We start from the raw sequence: 19,311 nt of genomic DNA, 5'->3' as shown, positions 1-19,311 counted from the left end.
GGCAATTCAATTTTCCCCAAAAGATATTTTATTATGCCAGGTGGTCTTGTTTGGCCCCCATTTATCTCATCTACCATTAAAGTGATGTTACATGACTGACATAAAAGAAGAGACTTCAGGATCATTGCTACAAATTTCCTTGCAATGCCTCAGCTTTCCCTGCCATACAAATAAATGTTTTGCAACATAAATAAGGGGCTTAGAGCAAACAACCTCTACCTAGAGGGGCAGTATGGAAACGAAAAATCAGTCTCAAGATCACCCAAAGCGTTTGGCTGCTTTGGGCCTGGCCAGCCTAGGTAGAATACAGATATGGGCAGAAAGTCTGACCATTTGAACTTACCCATTTGAATGAAGATGCCCATAGGAACCACATAAGGAACAAAGAAATTCTGTTTCACTGTGAAACTGCTCTGAAGAGAAAGGTAGAAGAGGAATTAAAGCAGATTCAGGGCCAAAAACCCAACCAACCAAATGAAAAAGAAAAAAACAATATGATATCATATTAGTTCCTTGGATAAAACCTGTAAGGATTGCATGTGGTTTAGCTGTAAAAATTGAGAGAAGAGGAATAAAGATCTAAAGGCTTAATGTTAGACATAAAATCTGGCACCTGAGAAGTTGTTTGAGCTCCTGAATGTGGGTATCAGATGCACTGCTGGTGAACACTCCACTAAGGAGTGCTAATACTTAACATGAGGAAACATCTCATTAATAACATGAGAATAAACACTTACCCTGACTCCAAAAGATAACTCTCTCCTGTGTACATTGCACTTACTCAGCTCTCACCAAAAAGGAAACTTTTAGTAGTTTAACAAAGGCTTGAACACTGAAAGAGACAACTTAATGACTCACCAAACACTGCTGAGATCCCAAAGAAAAGAGCATGTCCCCAGAGGAAACATCTGGACAGATAAGGGGCTTTTTACCTTGTTTGGTTCTGGGAAACATAATCTTTTAAGCCTAGCTTCTTCCCCTAAGTACACAAAAGTCTTAGTGGAAGACTAGTTTTCACAAGAAGTACTGATTTAGTTATATTTGTTGAAGAAAATAAATATACATATTACAATAAGTAAGTGACATGGAGAATCTGTTAGAGATAAACATATTCAAGGGAAATTTTTCTTCATTATCAGAATTAGTTAATCTTAAAAATAAATGGTGTTGGGGTTTATACAGTGAAAACTGAAACCAAATTAATATCATTTTCTAAATCTCAATACTTGCCGAATTGCAGTGTTTCAGCTCAGACTTGGTAACATTCAATAAAAGATGGAAAAAACAGCTGGGAGCAGGCTGAATTTTTGAAGACTACAAATTAAGCAAATACACACAACTTTCTCTGACATCATAGTGTTAGCTTCTCAAATGAAATTGAATTTGGCCTTTACTTACAGCTGTCCCAAATGCTGTTTATATTAGGCTGATCACTCTGCAACTATTTTCCGGGATTAGATCCCACTTCTTTTGCTATTTCTCACAAAGCAGTAGTTTACCATTCAGGAGGATTTTCTAATAAGTTATTCCCTGCAAAGTCAATTATTTTGAAGTAAATTGTTACTCCAGAAACAAGACAGTGGAAAGCTTGCTGCTCTCACTACATCATGCCTTTTCTTGCAAAGGAATACATTAACAAAAACATTGTTCACCCTTTATTATTTCATAAAGTCACACAAATTGAATGGCTTTTTGAATAGCTCCCAAAATAGAAAACTTTTATGGCATTAGGGTGTTGAGAACATCTGTTATACTTCTCTCAGAGCCCAAAATAAAAACATTTAAAATGCAGGAACCGATCTGTATGATGAAGTGCCAAATGTAGTCATAGTATAAATCAATAGTATTGTCCTGTCTTTTATCCTCTGCCTAATATACCTCTAAATCAAGCTCACAGGGGTTACTTTAACATGTTCATGAAAAGCAGAAAGGTCTACTGTGACATTTAACTCGTATTTTTTTCCCCCAGAAGCAGAAGTAACTCTCATCTTCCAACCCACCCAGTTTCTACTGTGTATTTGTCAGAAGTCAAAGACCAGCATGAGGTCCCAAGGCTTTTTGTCCATTACTGTTATGTCCAAATAAGGAAAGAGACAGCCTGCAAGTCCCAGTTGAAAGGCAACAGGCACCACATCTACCCAGGTAAAACTGGCACCCAGCTGCATAAGTACTTCTCCATTATCTTAGGGATAAATGATGCTGGGAAACTTAATCAATGTCTGTCTTGAACTAATGTGCTTGTTCCTGTGTGAGAACAGAGAAGAGCACATAAACACTCAGATTGCTGTACTGGAGATAATTGCTGCAGTTTCCATTGTCCATGTTGGAATGGGCTTAAAATAGTCCAAACCACTGCCTGTCCTCTCCCATGTTCCTCTCAGCTGGCTTTCAGAATGGAAAGGCCAGAGGAGGTGACAAGGAGATGGACCAGAAAGATTAACTGCTTGAATAATCCACAAAGCAGGTTAGAAGCTCTGGCCTGACAGCTCTACTAAATGTTTAAAAAACCCCAAACCCAAAACCAACCAAAACCAAGACTCAACACTTTATCTACAAAATTATTTTCTCTAGAATAGTTGCTGTGTTGAGGTGAAGCTGAAAAACAAGCTCCTACTAAAGTCAATGAGAATTTTAACACACAGGTCCTGTTGGAAAAGAGCGTTGTCCAAAGAATTTTTTGGAAGTAGCCTTCTCAACACTGTTTTAAGGGCTGTTTGTGTGGCATATCTAATGATGAACTAAATTTCAGAAGTCTCAAGAAATGCATGAAATTACTTGCTCAGGCTAGCCATGGTCTTTCCATAAGAGCAGGCAACCTAATTCACTGATTTCACCATAAGAAGGAGCTTGGAGGCTGAGTGCTTGTGTATTTTCTAAAGGAAGACCTGAGTCCTTCTTGTAGGTGACTGAAACATTTCCAAGATATACACATTCCTCACTGTTCATGGATTCCTTGGAAGTAAAGCTTTACACAAAAATCTGTTTAGTTCAAGAAATACTGTCTTCTGTGAAGGAAGTGTTCGCCTATTACTAGTGGCAAAAGTTTTGACATAGGAAATGAAACAATTTCCAGCTCTTTCTGGAAAACAAGTCAGACAGATCCATAATTAGATGGACAAATTCCTATGAAGGATATGCTCAGGCATAAGTTATACAGACCTCTGCTGAAGGCATGAAGAGGTCAGGTTTCAGGCAACACACAGCAAAGTTCACATTCTTTTCTTCCAAAAGACACACTTTCAGTATCGAACAGATTGAAAGAAACTTCTTTCTCCTCATTTTTTTATTAGCTTCTAAACAGTCAGAGAATGACTTATATAGATGTAGAGATTCAGATATTTAACAAGAGAGAAAAGAAATACTTTACATAGAGCAGGTGTCAAGTCCAGCTGACACGCACAGGTAACTGTGTGCTCGTCATTTGGGTGAACATGTCTCTGACAACATATTCTCAAAATACACCTTCTTCACTTTTTGTTGTGTTTCTTCTAGCTCTGCTGCCTGCACTCGACTGAATAAACTCCTGTGACAACTCTGTCTCTGCTTAGGGAAGAGGCCCATGTTATTCGAAGATACAATGTTAAATAAGGGATTGAAATTTTCTGTATCAAAAGAAAATTATAGTCTGGGTTTCTTTGAATTAGAGTTGGTTGCAATAAGACCAGCAACGTGCAAGGCCAGCTTTATCAGAAACTTGTTAGCCGTCCCTATCTGGAGTCTGAAACCAACTTGGAGCTGACTATCCCATCCTCCAAAGCTAAAACGTTTCTTTCCTCTGCTTGTTTTCTTTTGACCTCAGACAAACAAAAGGTCATAACGTTTTTACTTATGAATCTCCCAGAAAGAAGATGATTCATATTCATGTCATCATGTGCTTTTCTCTGTAAGGGAAGTGATCCAGGACTTCAATCCAACATTCAACCATTTTGATCCCTGACCACTTGAGATGTTTGTTCTCATTAGGGCCATTGAAATCATTAGGCCAATCCGACCTCCTATATATCACAATCCATATATTTCCTATAGGTTGGTGCTGACCAAAACTGTCAGTCCTCTAAAACAACCCTTAAAGCAGGTGCAAAGAACAGGAGAACTCAAGTGTGGTCAGTGCTGCTTGAACTGGTGGTGGCACGAGGCAGCTGCAGGGGCCAGACAGGTTTGTGTGCGCTAATAGCAACAAGGGGATCTCAAGGCACAGGGGAGATTGCATGAAAGGAGACAAAAATAAAATAGAAAAAAAATAAAAGATAACACTTTCTTGGTCCAAAATTAACTCTGCTTTTACCTCATTCTCAGAATCCTCTTACTTCCTTTTATTTCATCTCAAACTGCACTTCACCGCTCCCAGCCTTCCTTTCCGTTTCCTCTTCTGCTGAATCTCTTTTTGCTACTGCTAAAAAAATGAATTTGAAAACCTCCAACTTTCTCTGCATAGGAACACTGAAATTGGCCTACCCCACTAAAAAGAGTTTGGCTGCCTCTGTCAACCAGGAGTTTCCCAGCATATAAAGATTTGATTAATGTGAGATTTGAATGTCAAGTAACACTCATAATTACATTTTCAAAACAGAACTAAAAATAATAACAGAAGTTATTATTATGTTTCCACAGCAGAAAAATTCCCTAATTTCCCATAATTATAGCTAAGTCCCATGCAGAGAGGGTATAATCAGAATAATAAAACTGTTTGTTGAAGCATTCTCTTGGTAGAACTAAAATTGGAGTTTTAAGCAAGATACTTGTGCTTTCGGAAAACTGAAAGTATCAAATCTCTTAACAGGAATATGACATGAAAATAAATTTGACGCAGTAACATTAAGTAAGTTTTATATTGGAAATTAACATTTTCTGGAATGCAGAAAGAAGAGACATTGCTGCTCAGCCTATTCCCTGTTAATGCCAGTAAAGACTGAACCTGACTTCAGGCAAAGCTGGTACAAGCTCTCCAACAGAGAGAAATTCAGTAATAGAAGGTGGCTCCCTTCTTGCCTGTGCAGAAATGAATTTGTGCTTTGTTGTATGAACTGGAAAAAAATGTATTTTGCAAATATGCCCTCTCATATATAATGAATCCCCCGCCCATACCTTCCAAAAGAACAAATCGCATATGCCAAGAATGGGTTTGAAACTAGAGATTTACCCTGACTAGATATAATGCAGTAGAATCTTTCTCACCTTTATTCAGCTTACTTCAAATTATTCGTGAAAATCCTCAAAATGACTGAAAAATCCCTTGGAGTCCCACTTCAACACTGGAAATGCTATTGTCTTCCAAGTGTCTTGGCTGTAGAGATTACAATCATAAATCTTATCATCCCTGATGAGTTGCACAAGTCAGGAAACTTCCTTGTTATTAAGGAGTTATATCAGCTTCCATACATTGACAACCCCTTCCTTCCCTCCCACACAGGCATATACTCACTCGATTAGTCTACCACTTGCATAGATCCTTCTACAAGTGAAAACATATTCCTACCACCCATATTCCACAAATATTTGGACATTGAATATTTGTTGGTGAAATTGTGAAGTCCAAGAAATGTCAATGCTAACAGCAAACAAACATCATAATAAGAAAAAAAATAGAGCTTAAAGTGTTCTGGGAAAAAAAAAACCTTCCATTTTGAAAATCCATGGAAGGAGAAATGAGTTATGGACACCAAGAAAACTCAGTCCATCTGTACAAGCTGAGGCAACTCAGTACTCTGGAGTTAACTAAGACCGTGGGGTTGATGTTCATGTGTGAAGCAGATTGGTTTGATCTGCATTTAGATGTCAGTCATAGTTCTCTTATATGTTACCTGGACCCTTCAGAAAATCTTGGAGATCTAAGGACTTTGAAAGCTTAAATGAAACCAGAGTCAAATTAGGCGCACATAGTTAAAAAAGAATGATCAGATATCATCCCAACAAAATCCACCAGGGTAACAGATCCTCCCAAACCCTTCCCTTATGCCTGGTACAGCCATCCCCAAGTACCTGAAGTATGACAGGCAACACAGGCTCTCATTTGTCTCTCTGCAGACACTAAAGTTTGGGACAGGTAATATAATTTTCTGGGGTCTGCTTGCTTGAAGGCTATTTCTAAGCCAAAATCCCATCTTAAGTCTTCCTCAGCAGACCCTGAACTCAGCACAGTCTTTACTGGCCATAGAAGCTCTCTCTTGCTGGATTACCATAAACATTTCATGATGAAACAACACGGCCCTTTCTAGGCTTTGTTCTGCAGTTGACTGACGTACCACATGATAGTAAAGCTACCTTGAGTTTGGGAACTGGATTTAACATTTGAGAAAGCAACGAAAGCCGTTTACTTTCAGAGATCCCAGTTTTCCTTTTTTTTACCTTCACAAGCATTACGATAACAATAAATAATAAACTTAGTTCTCCCAGCCCTACTTTCTCAAATGCTGTCCATGAACTCAGTTTTATATACAAGTGGCAGATATTTCAACATCTCCAAGAAACAAGCAAAAGGTATTTGTTTCCAAGTGCTTAGGATCACCCTCTACCTGACAATATCCAGCAGAAAAACATCTTTTCTGGGCCTGGATTTCTTCAGCCACTTCTCTAACCATAACTCTAATTTACCTATCTCCATAACCAGAGATTAAACACTTCAGTCACCACCAGACCTAAAGAAAATACTTTCTGAAGCTTTTCAGTCAGCTCTGTTTCTATAGTTCCCATGAGTAAATCTTCCTCACCATCTCCAGCCACCTCGAACACTAAACCTAATCCCAAACAACAGACTATCCCTAACTCTAACACAGGTATCTCAGACTGCCATTGAATTTAATGTAAGCCATTCTTTCCCACTGGTACAAGTCCAAAGCCTGCCTTTCCAGGAAGTACAGGAAGCCCTTCCCATGTGGGCAAGACAGGCTTAAGAGGGTAAGCTATACCTGTACAAAGTGGGCAAAGCCCTCTAGGGTCACATAAGTAACAGCAGGAGATCCAACTTCCAACAGTGCATTTTGAGAGACAAGGCATGGGACTGGAAAAGGGTTACCTCACACCCTCATACCTAATACAATGATGTCAATGTTAACTTTAGTCAAATGATATAAAAATGGTGTCTTGTTCGTGGAAAATAGGAGAAAGAAATGCTATTCATAATGTTTATGACAATAATTTCACTTCCTCATTAAGGTTCACTTTGCTGATTACATTTTCCCCATTATATTTGCTGAGCCAAGCTTTTGTACTGCACATGAAAGGAAATGGTTGAATGAAGGAACATGCGTGCTAGGAAACTTCCTGTCAAGTCATTAATGAACAAAACCTAAAAAACCTCATAATTTCTGAGAATGTATTTTTTAAAGGTAATTTTTACTACTTTTTGTTTCTTTGCCTGTCAAAAAGGCAAAGGGTCAGTATAACAGTTTTTAAAAACTCTCCTGATGTTTTTCAGGAGTTAAACTGTAAAACATGCCCTTGATACTTTCTGCTCTCACAAAGTCTAGCTGCTAGTAAGTTAATCCTCAGTAAGTGAATAATTCCATCAAAATAAATTTAAATATTAATATCATAAAGTAGAATATTAATAAATATTACTAAAATGTAATATTTGTGTTTATATAATTACTATTATAATTAATCTTATTGTATAGTAATACATTAAGATGATACAGTAAAATTATAAGTTTAATTTTAAAAATAAAATTGACTATGAAATCCATACTATACCTCATCTAGAAATGTTGAAAAGATGTCTTTATTTCTTAAGTTTTGCAATACTAACACTTTGAGCTATCTGTAGTTCCAGACCTAAAAATAAAGTCCTAAAATATCATTTTTGCTACAACTGAAACTAATAACCAGTAAACCAAGAACAGTGTCAAGCAAAGAAGACAATCAGCAAGAATGCTTTTTAGAGGTCAAAGAAAGCTGTTAGACTCTCAAAGCTATGAAAAAGTTAGTGAAATCTTGGGTTCTAGGTTTTCATATAATTTTAATATCAAACTGTTACTCTGAAGCAATGTTTCTTTCTATATTTGAAGGACAAAACCTTCATTTAATATCAACTCACATTACGTATTTGGGTTTTGAACGTGCTATAAGAAAAAAAAACATTATTTCAGGTAATACATTCTATTAGTCAATCCAATATCTCTGAAAAAAAGCACGGACTTATTCTCCAACAACTTTGGCTGGTTTTAGCAAAAGATAGTACAACTTCCTACAAATGCTGGTACTCATTTTTGTAATGGTTAAATTACTGTGTAGTCTTCCTAGCTTCCTTCCTTTCTTCCTTGCTAAAATTAGTTGTTCATACAACAATCCATCACCTCCATCCTTCCTGACCCCAACAGCGAGAGAAAGTTTGGACTTCAATTCTCCTCTAAATCAGTATTTAATGTTTATCCCTTTTGAGTGCCAGCTGTTTTCCAAGCTCATAAATATACAATTCTTTCCACTTCTCCACTTATACCTTAGCTCTAGTAAATCATAAGATTTACAAACTCAGCCCCCATCTCTAATCTGACAGTTTATAGATCCACCCCTGAACACCAGGAACTTTTGTCCCAACAAAACTTTCTTTCATACATCAAGTATCTTCTCAGGGATGTTAGGATTACGTCTCAAACCTAGCAAAGTCTGAAAAGAACTCATAATTCCCTTCCAAATATCTTCCCATCTTTTTTTCACAGGCACAATGGATAAGATGCACTGATGTCACTAGAATGTTCGTTACACTATTTCTGACATCGACTTGTCCTTAAGTCCTCATATTGAGGCTATGCCTACGTCTTGCCAATTCTTTTCATACAACACTACCAAGACATCCTTCCTTAGCCTTTTACATATCTAAGACTTGCTCTTCAGGTAGTCATCTCATCACTGTAATACCTCTTCTCCTGAAGAAGACATTCTTCATCTTTTCATACATAGCCTATAGGCTACTTCAAAGTTAGTTTCATCCCTCTGTTAGAATTTCTCAGTTCTCTTTTCACCTTTCCTTTGCTGTAGTACATCAAATATAGACTATTGATCTTCTTCTTTAAGATTTTTCATAACAAAATCTGTTTATATACATCATTTCTCATATAATATCAAAGTCAGATTACAACTCCCACTGTCAGTGATGGTTGTTGCCTAACATTACATTCTACATTTGAAACTTCTGCCTTTGTGTTTATATCCACTTCACACTCGAAACTTGGAAGTTCTTTCCATTAATATTTGCAAAGTGAAAATTACTGTTCTTCTTCAAGTACCTGCTTAAAAACTTTCCCTTGTTGTGATACTTATAGAATACTGAAAACAATTTGGAATACAATGACCATAGTTTCTCTTTGTGGTCATTGCTGCCCTATTGTCTCTGCACACAAGTCCTCCGGACATTTGTGTTGTTTTACACTTAAACTGCAACCTTTGTGAAGCAGGAACCTTTTACTCTGTGCTATGGTCAAAACACAATCTTCTTCTGCAAATACATTTTTTCTGGCATTGCAATAATACTGGCAGGATATTAACAAACAAAATGCAAATCAGAAGGTTTTTGAGCTGGAAAAGAATGAAGCCAGCTGAAGAATAATTCACAAGATATAGCTCTGTTTATTGAGCTTGAACTAAGTAATAGTTAGTCCCTTTGCATTGAGACAAATTGGGGGTTTTTTCTGTCTAAATTTCTCAGAATTCCATGGCCAAGAAGTTTGGATGCAAGGCAAAAGGAAGACTGAGGATGCAACCACATTTCTTTAGGAGCTATTCTGTGAGAGCATGGTAAACCTCTGTTTCAAAATTGTTCATATAAGCAATTATTGATAACAAAGCTGAGGGAACAATAGATCTGTATGGAACAGAAACAATTTTGGTACTGGAATGGGTGACAGTCTCTAAAATAAGGGGCAATCAGGAGAATTACTTCAGTTGCAAAGTTCAATACCCTTTATTGTATACACATCTGAAATTTGATATAAGAGGGAGGAGAATTTTCTCTTAAATGAAAACAGCCTTTGGGGAACAGGGCTCATTTGGTTTACATTTTTTAGCTGTGACCTTACTTGTGAGATATTGTGGTTTCAACAACTACATTATTGCTAATCTGTTCTGGAAATTTTCAAATTTTCAGTCTGAAAGGGTTGTTTCTGCATTATTTTTATTTTTTTCAAAATCCCAAGAAAACCCAAAGATAGGGGTGATAATGAAGATCTTACTTCACACACCACAGGCAAATTTTTTCAAACAATAATTTCAAGATAGGAAATGAGTGCATATAGCAGACACACTTGTAAAACTTCTAGTATTAAGAAGTGTTACAGTATGTCTTCAATACTAGCATGACACTTAAGGAAGACAACACCAAGTGGAAAAGGCATATCTGACAAAAAATTAGAATTATTGATTGCATCATTGCAGCAAATAGCAAATGAAGCTTGCTTTCCACCCCATGTAGATTTTAGAAATGAATACTTAATGTAGGAAAAAATAAAAACAGGGATTACTGAACAGAACTGTTTGTATTCATGGAGGAAAAATGTGCATTTCTTTTCTTAAAAACCTGTGTTTCCAAAAGTCAAAATCATCTGATATACATCAGATCAAAATAGGAAAAACAGAATGGAAAGTGAAAAGGCAGTTTTGGTTACATTTTTTCATGCTATATATATAGCAAAGACTGAAAAAAAAGAGAAGACTCTGGAATTGCTAAGACTCCTTTAAGATTGGAAACTGGTGCAATTACACTAGTCACGTTTGCTCTGGCATGCAAGACTTGGCCTACAAGATATGAGATTTTAAAGCCCAGGAGATAGATTAGGGTTGCCGCTATGAGATCCATAAGCACTGTTTCCTGCAGGAATTCTTTCAGATTTCCACCCCTCAAGCTTCGCTTCCATTTCTCAAGGTGCTCTTCTCATACTTAATTACACAGTGGTAATTAATTGGTGGATGAGAGGCTGGACATGAGCTGGCACTGCACACACACAGCCCAGAAGTCTAACCATGTCCTGGGCTGCTTCAAAAGCAGCGTGGCCAGCAGGTCGAGGGAGGTGATTCTTGCCCTCTGCTCTGCTCTTGTGAGACCCTCCTGGAATACTGTGTCCAGCTCTGGGACCCCCAACAGAAGAAGGACATGGACCTGTTGGAGCAAGTCCAAAGGAAGGCCATGAAGATGATCAGACAGGCTGAGAGAGTTGGGGTTGTTCAGCCTGGAGAAAAGAAGACTTCAGGCAGAACTTACAGCAACTTCCACTAAAAAAAGGGGCTACAAGAGAGCTGGAGAGGGACTTTCTATAATTCCTTGTAGGGGCAGGACAAGGGCTAATGGTTTTAAATGAAAAGAGGGTGGGTTCAGGCTAGATATAAGGATAAAAGTCTTTACAGTTAGGGTGGTAAAGCACTGGAACAGTTTGCACAGAGAGGTGGTAAATGCCCCATTGCTGAAAGTATTCAAGGTCCAGTTGGACAGGGTTCTAAGTAACCTGGTAGTGAAAGATGTCCCTGCTCATTGCAGGGAGGTTGGACTAGGGTTGACCTTTAAAGGTCCCTTCCAACCCAAACCATTCTTTGATTCTGTGGTGCCCCCTCTTAGACTTTCCTCAGACTTTGCTCACCTCTTGCACTGACACAAACTCCTGCACTCTTTTCTTTTAGCAGGGGTTGACTTCCTGCATACTTTCTCTGTTGGTCTATTCAGGTCTGGCTTCACACTAAGCATCTCACTATCCATGGGTAACTGAAGTGTATGCCTTATTTTCATATAAACAGAAACACAAACATCCTTCACCTACTCCTGTTTGCATTCATAAGAGGGTGCAAATAATAGAAGGAAGAAGCTTATTTTAATGAAAAGTGAGAATAAATTTGCTACCACGGGATGCTTCATTCTGTCAAGGAGATCTGTAGCTATGCACACGTAGGTCGCTTTCCTTTCCCTGCCAATTTGGCCTATTTTTTGGACCAAGAATTCACCTACCCAAAAGACTACATAGTGAGCTTTCTGACAGCTTGGACTGCCAAGACCCACCCCCATCCATGGCCTCACCTCTCTGTGCCATCAGTGAGGGGAAGCACAGCTGGGAAGGGCCTGGGCTCTTCCCCATCACAGCCAATGCAGATGACCTGGAAGAAACCCCACACAGCCTATGTCCAGAGGTCCCGCAAAAGGAAGGGGACATTGCCTGGTGAAAGCAGGCATAGCGTGAGCTGGAGTGACATGGGTCAAGGGAGGAACAGAGGACAGTTTGAACTTGTAATCTCTAGTGGCATCTGGAGATGGTAATATCACCTATATGTGATGTTCTACTTGACTTGTCTTATTAATAGTCCACTGCATGCCAGTGGTCTAAGACCAGAAAGGCACTGAGATACACCAAGTGCTGGTCACTTTTCCAAGATAAACTCCTGTCTTCTGTAAGTGGAGCCTTTATTTTGAGACAAATGGGTGGTAATCTTAGACAAAACAAGGCAAAAAAAAACCCCCAAAAAATTAACAGCATATCAGGATTAAAGTATATATAAAACAAGATGAAAGTTTAGGCCCTTTACAGGTGATTCATCAAACCCATGTTCCGAAGAACTGCATTGATCTGGAGATCCTGAGCTACCAGGACTTCTCCAAGAGCTGTCAATGTTAACTGTGTACATAGGAGTCAAGGCATTTTTGGCTCCTTGCCTGAGATTGGAACATTCACTTCCACACACTGGAAATGGTCACAGACCTCACACACAGCACTGTCCTCACAGCAAAGGCAATTCCAACCTCCCCTCCCAGAACCTATTAACCCTACAGTAACCTATTAAACAATAAACCCAGAACCAATTAACACAAAAAAGATAACACTAAAATAAAGGGAAAATTGATCTTGATTACAAAACATACCTTCCACAGTGCAGGACAAGGAAGCAGATAATGTTTATGTTGCCAAAGCAGCTCATTTCATGCACTATGCTTCCCAAGGAGCTCTGATGCCAACGCACAAACACAAACCATGCAGACTTCTGCTTACCACAGAGGGGCACCAGGTTGAGAAATTCTGCTCATGAAATAGCCATTCCTCACTGGTTTGGACTGCATAATCTATCTGCAAGTGCAGGCCAGAAGAATTTTTTGACACAAATGAACTACTGGGAATTTTTTCTTAAGAAAACCTCCTACAGGCTTGTACACTCAAGACCAAAGCAGGAAATGTGACATAAAAGCAGCACAGTCAGTAAATACTCTAGTCAGGGTAAAATCAAGAAAGAAAAAACTTTTTAGATGTAGTCTTATGAGCTATACCTGCCAAAGTTCCCACATCAGGTTTCATGAGTTTTTGCTCATATTTTCCTATAAAAGGTATTTTCTCCTTTCACTGTAAAGAAGCTACACTGTCATCAGAGGAAACCAACCAGACAGAGTACTTTCTCTGTAGTCAAGCTCACTTTGAAGTCAATCTGAAAAAAAATTACTCTGATAGTTTGGCCAGTTAATTTCTCCCATTTAGCTTAAAATAAAACCAGGTGATGCAAAGTTACATTGTTCCTTGTGGTTGCTGAGATGATAAAGCCTAGAGTCTCTACTGGGGGATTTGCCAATCTCTATAGAAAGTGGGTTGACTTACAACCTGGTTTGTATGAATTGTTCAGGTATCAGATTTAAACATGCCTAAATATATCCAAATATGTACTTTGATTTTAACCTTTACCATTGTGAGCTGTTCCACATTTATATTTTTAATTTTCTACTTTTGTGTTTCTATGCATTGTTTTGCATGAGAACTGGACCCTCTTAAATATCTGATTGGATCAGAATTCAACCCTTGTTATGTGCTTTGCACTTAACAGGACTACTTCATCATCATTAAACGAAAATTATACACTCTGGGTCTAATGCTGACCAGTAAAAAACTTCCAACTGTGAAATCAGGTTCAGACTCAGAAGGTTAAATGAAACCAGATTTCCCAGCCACTGGGAGGGGATTGTCCCTCCCTACTCACCAGCCACTTATAAATGGCAGCAAAAGAATCACCCATGGGACTGCTGAAGTGTGCTCATGTCATTGCTCTGATGAGCTCTGGTCTCCAGCACAGGAAAGGAGGAAAGACGTTGCTTTATTTTATTCCCTCATGTCATTGTCCTTCCTTGTATTGTGACTGGACTAACCCACATGACACCCAGAGATGGGAGCCACCTCCTCTGGCAGTTGACTTCTGGGTCATGAGGGATTAATTACCTGCCTGGCATCTGTGAGCCAGGTGAGGGGCAATAAAAGTTTCAGTTCACCTATGGGTGAGCAGATTGGTTTTTGGCTCCACACCACTACAACTCACGTGTTGCTAGATCACAAGTTGATCTGTTTACAACACCAGCACATACTTCAATTCCCAGATTTTCTCACAGGCTTACAAGAGATTTTCTCATAAGGGAGAATTTACAGATAGTAGTGTAAACATTCCAGCTGCACAGGCCTCTGGTTACGTTTCCATCTGTCAGAACTCTAGAAGTTTCTGATGCATTTGGCAAACAAACGAACTAACAATCAAACTTGCAAACCCATTATAGAAGTGAACAAATTTCCACGGCTACAGGACCTACTTCTATGCTTTGACTGAACCAAATCTTCTTAGAAATATAACTTTTAGGTTCTAAACATTGAAAAAAAAATTTTAAAAAGTTTCATAAAATCACAGTAATTGCCTTTAAATGAAAACCAAGGACTGATGTATTCCCCTCTGATGTATGTGGTGGAGCTGATGCTGGATATTACAATACAGGTGGTTCAGACAATCTGCTTAACTCAAGAGAATTCCCTCCAAGTTTCCTAGAGAACAGACAGTTTCCTGTAACAGTATGTTTGTGAGAAGCTATCATCCTCTCAGCGGTGTGTCTGATGCAGACAAACCCTTGCTGAAGAGAAACAGAGCCCCACTAGGAAGACAGTGAAAGAGTCATTGCACCATTCAGCACTGATTCAGGCTTGACTGGTATCTGATAAACTGTAAATAGCCTACAGTACATTTTAACACCCTAATCACTTTCACTCATTATATTTGTTCAGATCAAACATAGGGTAACAAAGTGTGATAAAACTAAAAACCCACCTTCTTTAGACTTGCAAGAGGAACCTCAGTGCTGCAAACACCACACATCCTTTTTCAGAATTTTGGGAGTTCACAGAAGTACATTTAATTTTGTTTTTGTTCATTACCGGGGATCAGATGTGTCAGTATAGTCCACAACTCACTCTCTTCACCTTATGACTTCCACTGCTTTTTCTGAACTCTCTTAGTGATCTCTGTGTGATCTCTGCTTAGCTCTTCCCTCTGCTTTTCACTTTATCCTCTGTGGAAACATCCTAAACACCTGTTACAAAATTAGCCTGCTCATTAGCCTACATACTAAGTCCTTGACATTTTATATATTCCTATGAACCAGTATTTTAACCATAGTCTATTTTCAACATATCTGACCTCTTGTATCCCTTTATTCCATCCCTCATTCCTTTTCCTCTATGTACAAGGCACACCCTGATAACCAGTTTCTGTCCTCTACTTCTAAGAGTTGTTATCTGTTCTCATAAATTTTCCAGATAACATAGATAACGGAAGTTTTTTGGCAAGGTACAATCTAATGTACATAAAAACTGAAAAGGGAGTAACATATAATGGAAGAGGGAAATAAGTTCAAAGGCAAGCTCCTAATAAAACCACCTAAGAATGTGCCATGCTAGTGTACAAATGAACTGTAAGGTAGACCATGACTATGCAATAAAGAGCTATAAAAAAACCTCCTGTAAAATAAGAGCTGCAATCCAACTGCTAACTTTTATCCAGACATGCTTAACTTCTAATCTAAATCAATCCCCTATTTTTCCCCTTGTGCTTTCCAGAGCTAGCAACCACTTCCCCAATTAACCCCATGTAAACACTCCAGCTCATCAGTCATACAACATTAGATGTCACAGAAATTGTTTGCTTCCACACTACAAACTGGCAGCTTCAGTAAAGCTAACTGGAAGTACAACGTTAATTAATGGACTTCTGCTTTTGACAACAAAAAGACAAAACCTTCAGTAAGTAGCTCACAAAATGGCTGATTTAGGCTCAAAAACTGAGAAGGGATAAATGAAGTTCAGATGTCTGTTGAGAAATGTTCCCACAAAAGTAAAAAAAAAAAAATTACTATATTAGCATCTTCAATTCAGTTTTTAATTCCTCTTATTCTCCTGTCTCCTTGCTTGCAGCTATGCCTTTTGTCTACCCAAAACCAAGGGACTTGGAGACTGGTTCCTCTTTGAGACATTTCCTGCTCCAGCCAGCCAGCCAGCCAAAAATCCTATCCATGTTCTCATCATGTCAAGTACTGTAACATCCTTTTCTTGAGAGTTATCAAGCACTGTCTTGTCTTGCTTAAATTCACCTCGAAAGCAGCTGAAAAGATCCAACTCTCCTTTGTTCTCCATCATATCCTTTCCTTGTTGGCCCCCACATAAAACTGAAGCTCTTTATCCTACCTTTCAAGGCCTTCCTTATTTCTGCCTATCTGACCAGCTGTCTAGCTGTCCATGTACAAAGATTAGCTCCCAGCACCATTCGGTCTATTCATCACCACTGTTCATCTCAAGAAGGCACCTCTCACAAAAACTCATGCGTGCAAGGAGAACCCATTAAACAGAAGCAAGAGCATTTTACTATCCTTTGTCAAGGATGCACAACCCTTTTTCTATGGTATACAGATAAGAAACTCCCTCCCTTACCTCCTTCCCACTGCTTGGACCTTTCTGTTATCCCATGCTCTACACCCAGTGCATACACTGTAATGGAGGGGGCGTGAGAAGGGAAAGGAAGGATGTTGTAGGCACTATATGTTTACACAGTTCCAGCCACAACAGAAGTCTTCATCCATCAGCGCAGTTCCTGGACACCACAACAGTAAACAAACAGTAACAGCACGTCCAGCAGACAGGCTTCTAGATCCAGGCTGTGTGTGTTGAGTCCCTCTCCAGCACAGCACAAATTTCACAGCTGCTCTCCTTCCAGCTTCATTCCCCTGAAGATGATGCTCCTGGTGCTCCCAACACTCAGCTCTACTCTTACCCATCACACAGGAGCTGCCAAAGTTGTAAAAAAGCTCTCTGGGCAGCTAGGGGCTTGGAGCAGACCCCTGCACTGATGCACCCCAGTGGCTGAGTGGGTGTCAGGAGCTCCTGTGCTCGTGGTGAAGAAGGGAAAGCATGACAGCAGCCCCACAGTGATTCACAGCTTCCCAGGAAGCACTTTCCTATTGATATGACTGCGCTCACTGCCTTACTCACACTCTGTGACTGACTGCAGACAAGTTCAAAGGGTCAGAGATCCTGCAGCAGATGCTGAGAGAAGGCAACCAGCAGAGCCATCTCCAAACTACATCTTCAACTACATCACCAAAGAGAAGGAAGCATGGTGCCACCACACCGTATTGCAATGGGAGCAGGGAGAAGGGGCTCAGGACTCCTTTCAGGGAACATCAACTGCCAGTTTTGTAACTCCACATAGAACATTATCAAGGTTTAAAAAAAAAGTTTATCTCTCTCCTAGCTGAAAGTAACAGAGAGGCCTCTGCACCTGAGAGGGAGTCCTGCTGCGGTTCACTGCTCCTCTTCCAATTGGGAAGGCTGAGCACAGGTAAGGGTGAGAAATACTGGGAGGGGATAGCAGAAAACTGGAGAAAATTCAGAAGCAAACCCTCCCCTGGGAAGCAGCAGTGCCTGGCACAGAACAACACTCAACTGGCTGCTTCAGGCCCATATGGAAACAGAGGAAACCATGTAATTCTGGAGGTTCACAGGAAAATGTAGCGATCACCTAGTCCAACAGCTCCCAGCAGGGCTAGCTTTAAATAGCATTGACAAACCTCAGGGAGCTCTTGTCTCTGTGCCAACCTGAGAGACCTCATGGGTTTCAGGGCCTGAGCTGAAGTCAAATGTTTGTAGTAACCGAAACAGAAGGTGCCTTGAACCAGTCTGAACACAACACACGAGTTCCCACAGTGCCGTAATCAAAGGGGCTGGGGATACCTCCACCTTGCACACACATTTGTTCCTCCATCCTCACTATCGGCTGAAAAGCCAAGCGGCCCCTTCATCTGTGTGCAAGAATAAAAAGACTAAGTGCCAAAAGTCATTTGCACAATGAAGACATTGTGTCCCAGACTTCCTCATTATCTGTGCTGCTCGTGAAGGAACAATATCAAAAGCCTCGGTATGGGAAGCATTTGAGTTGACATTCAAGCACAAATAGCTTTGCTCTATTAGACTTTCTGTCACCAGAAGTGATTACATTAGTCAGAATTTGAATACACTCTGACCTAGATTTTCAGAAGCCCATAAAGAAGATGGTTATTCTATTCCACTTTCACAGATATGTACTGATTTACTAAGGATTTGCTGTTCTAATTTTTGAAAAATAAAAAAAGTATTAAAAATCAACTTATACAGACAGTGAGTTGAGAGTTGGACTTTGAGTGAGGATGAAAGCAATCCACATAGGGAGTGGGAGCAGTACAATTTTTTTTCTTCCACAGAAACGTCTGGGTATTTATATTTTATATCACCATTTGAATATCAGCAGGAATGTTGTCAGCAGATTGATCCAACAAAGTCAGTTAATTTCCTGGTCCTGCTGCTAGGTTTGTTATTAGCCAGTGTCAACTAATGTTTCGGCAATGAGTCATCTCATACTTCGTAATATGTCATTCTTCCTTGTCATTAATTCTAAGTTTGCCCGAAAAGCAGAGTACAACGTATACCTTACAGGAGCCTTCTGCTGCTTCTTTTGGAAAGTTATCTGGCAGACCTTCATTTTCCTTCTTGTGGGTGTCCATGTCACAACAAGTTACCTTAGGCAATTTAGCAATAAGTGATTCTAAACAACTGCTACAGGCCTGCTCCCCAGCCTCACAGGGGATCCAGCAGCTCACTTTAAGCCAACTTCCTCAACCTCCATAAACTGCATCGGATAGCCCTGCTATTCCAACCTCCTTTTCTTCTGCAGCATGCTCACTTCTACTCCCTGTTCATGATTTCCTTCAGTGCCACATTCCCCACGACTCAGGTGGTTTCCAAATCAATGGAAACCATCAGGATTTTGTATCTTTCCTCCTTAAGGAAAACAGTAGCACCTAGAGCTACTCAATCTTCCTTCACAGAGGCTCGCTTTTCTTTTTTTTTTTTCTTCTCTTTTCTTTCTTTCATTTCTGGTCAGTGGGTTGGGTTTTTTTGTTTGTAAAGAAAAATAAAAGACAATGATGCCAGAATACAGTGTCTTCCTTCAATCTCACATCTAAAACATCACTAAAAATTGTGGAGCATCATTAGGAATCTCAGCTCTGTTTCTGACCGTGCT

Source organism: Lepidothrix coronata, unplaced genomic scaffold (assembly GCF_001604755.1).
Source record: "Lepidothrix coronata isolate B3197 unplaced genomic scaffold, Lepidothrix_coronata-1.0 Scaffold8, whole genome shotgun sequence".
NCBI lineage: Eukaryota > Metazoa > Chordata > Aves > Passeriformes > Pipridae > Lepidothrix > Lepidothrix coronata.
This window is presented reverse-complemented; position numbering follows the sequence as displayed.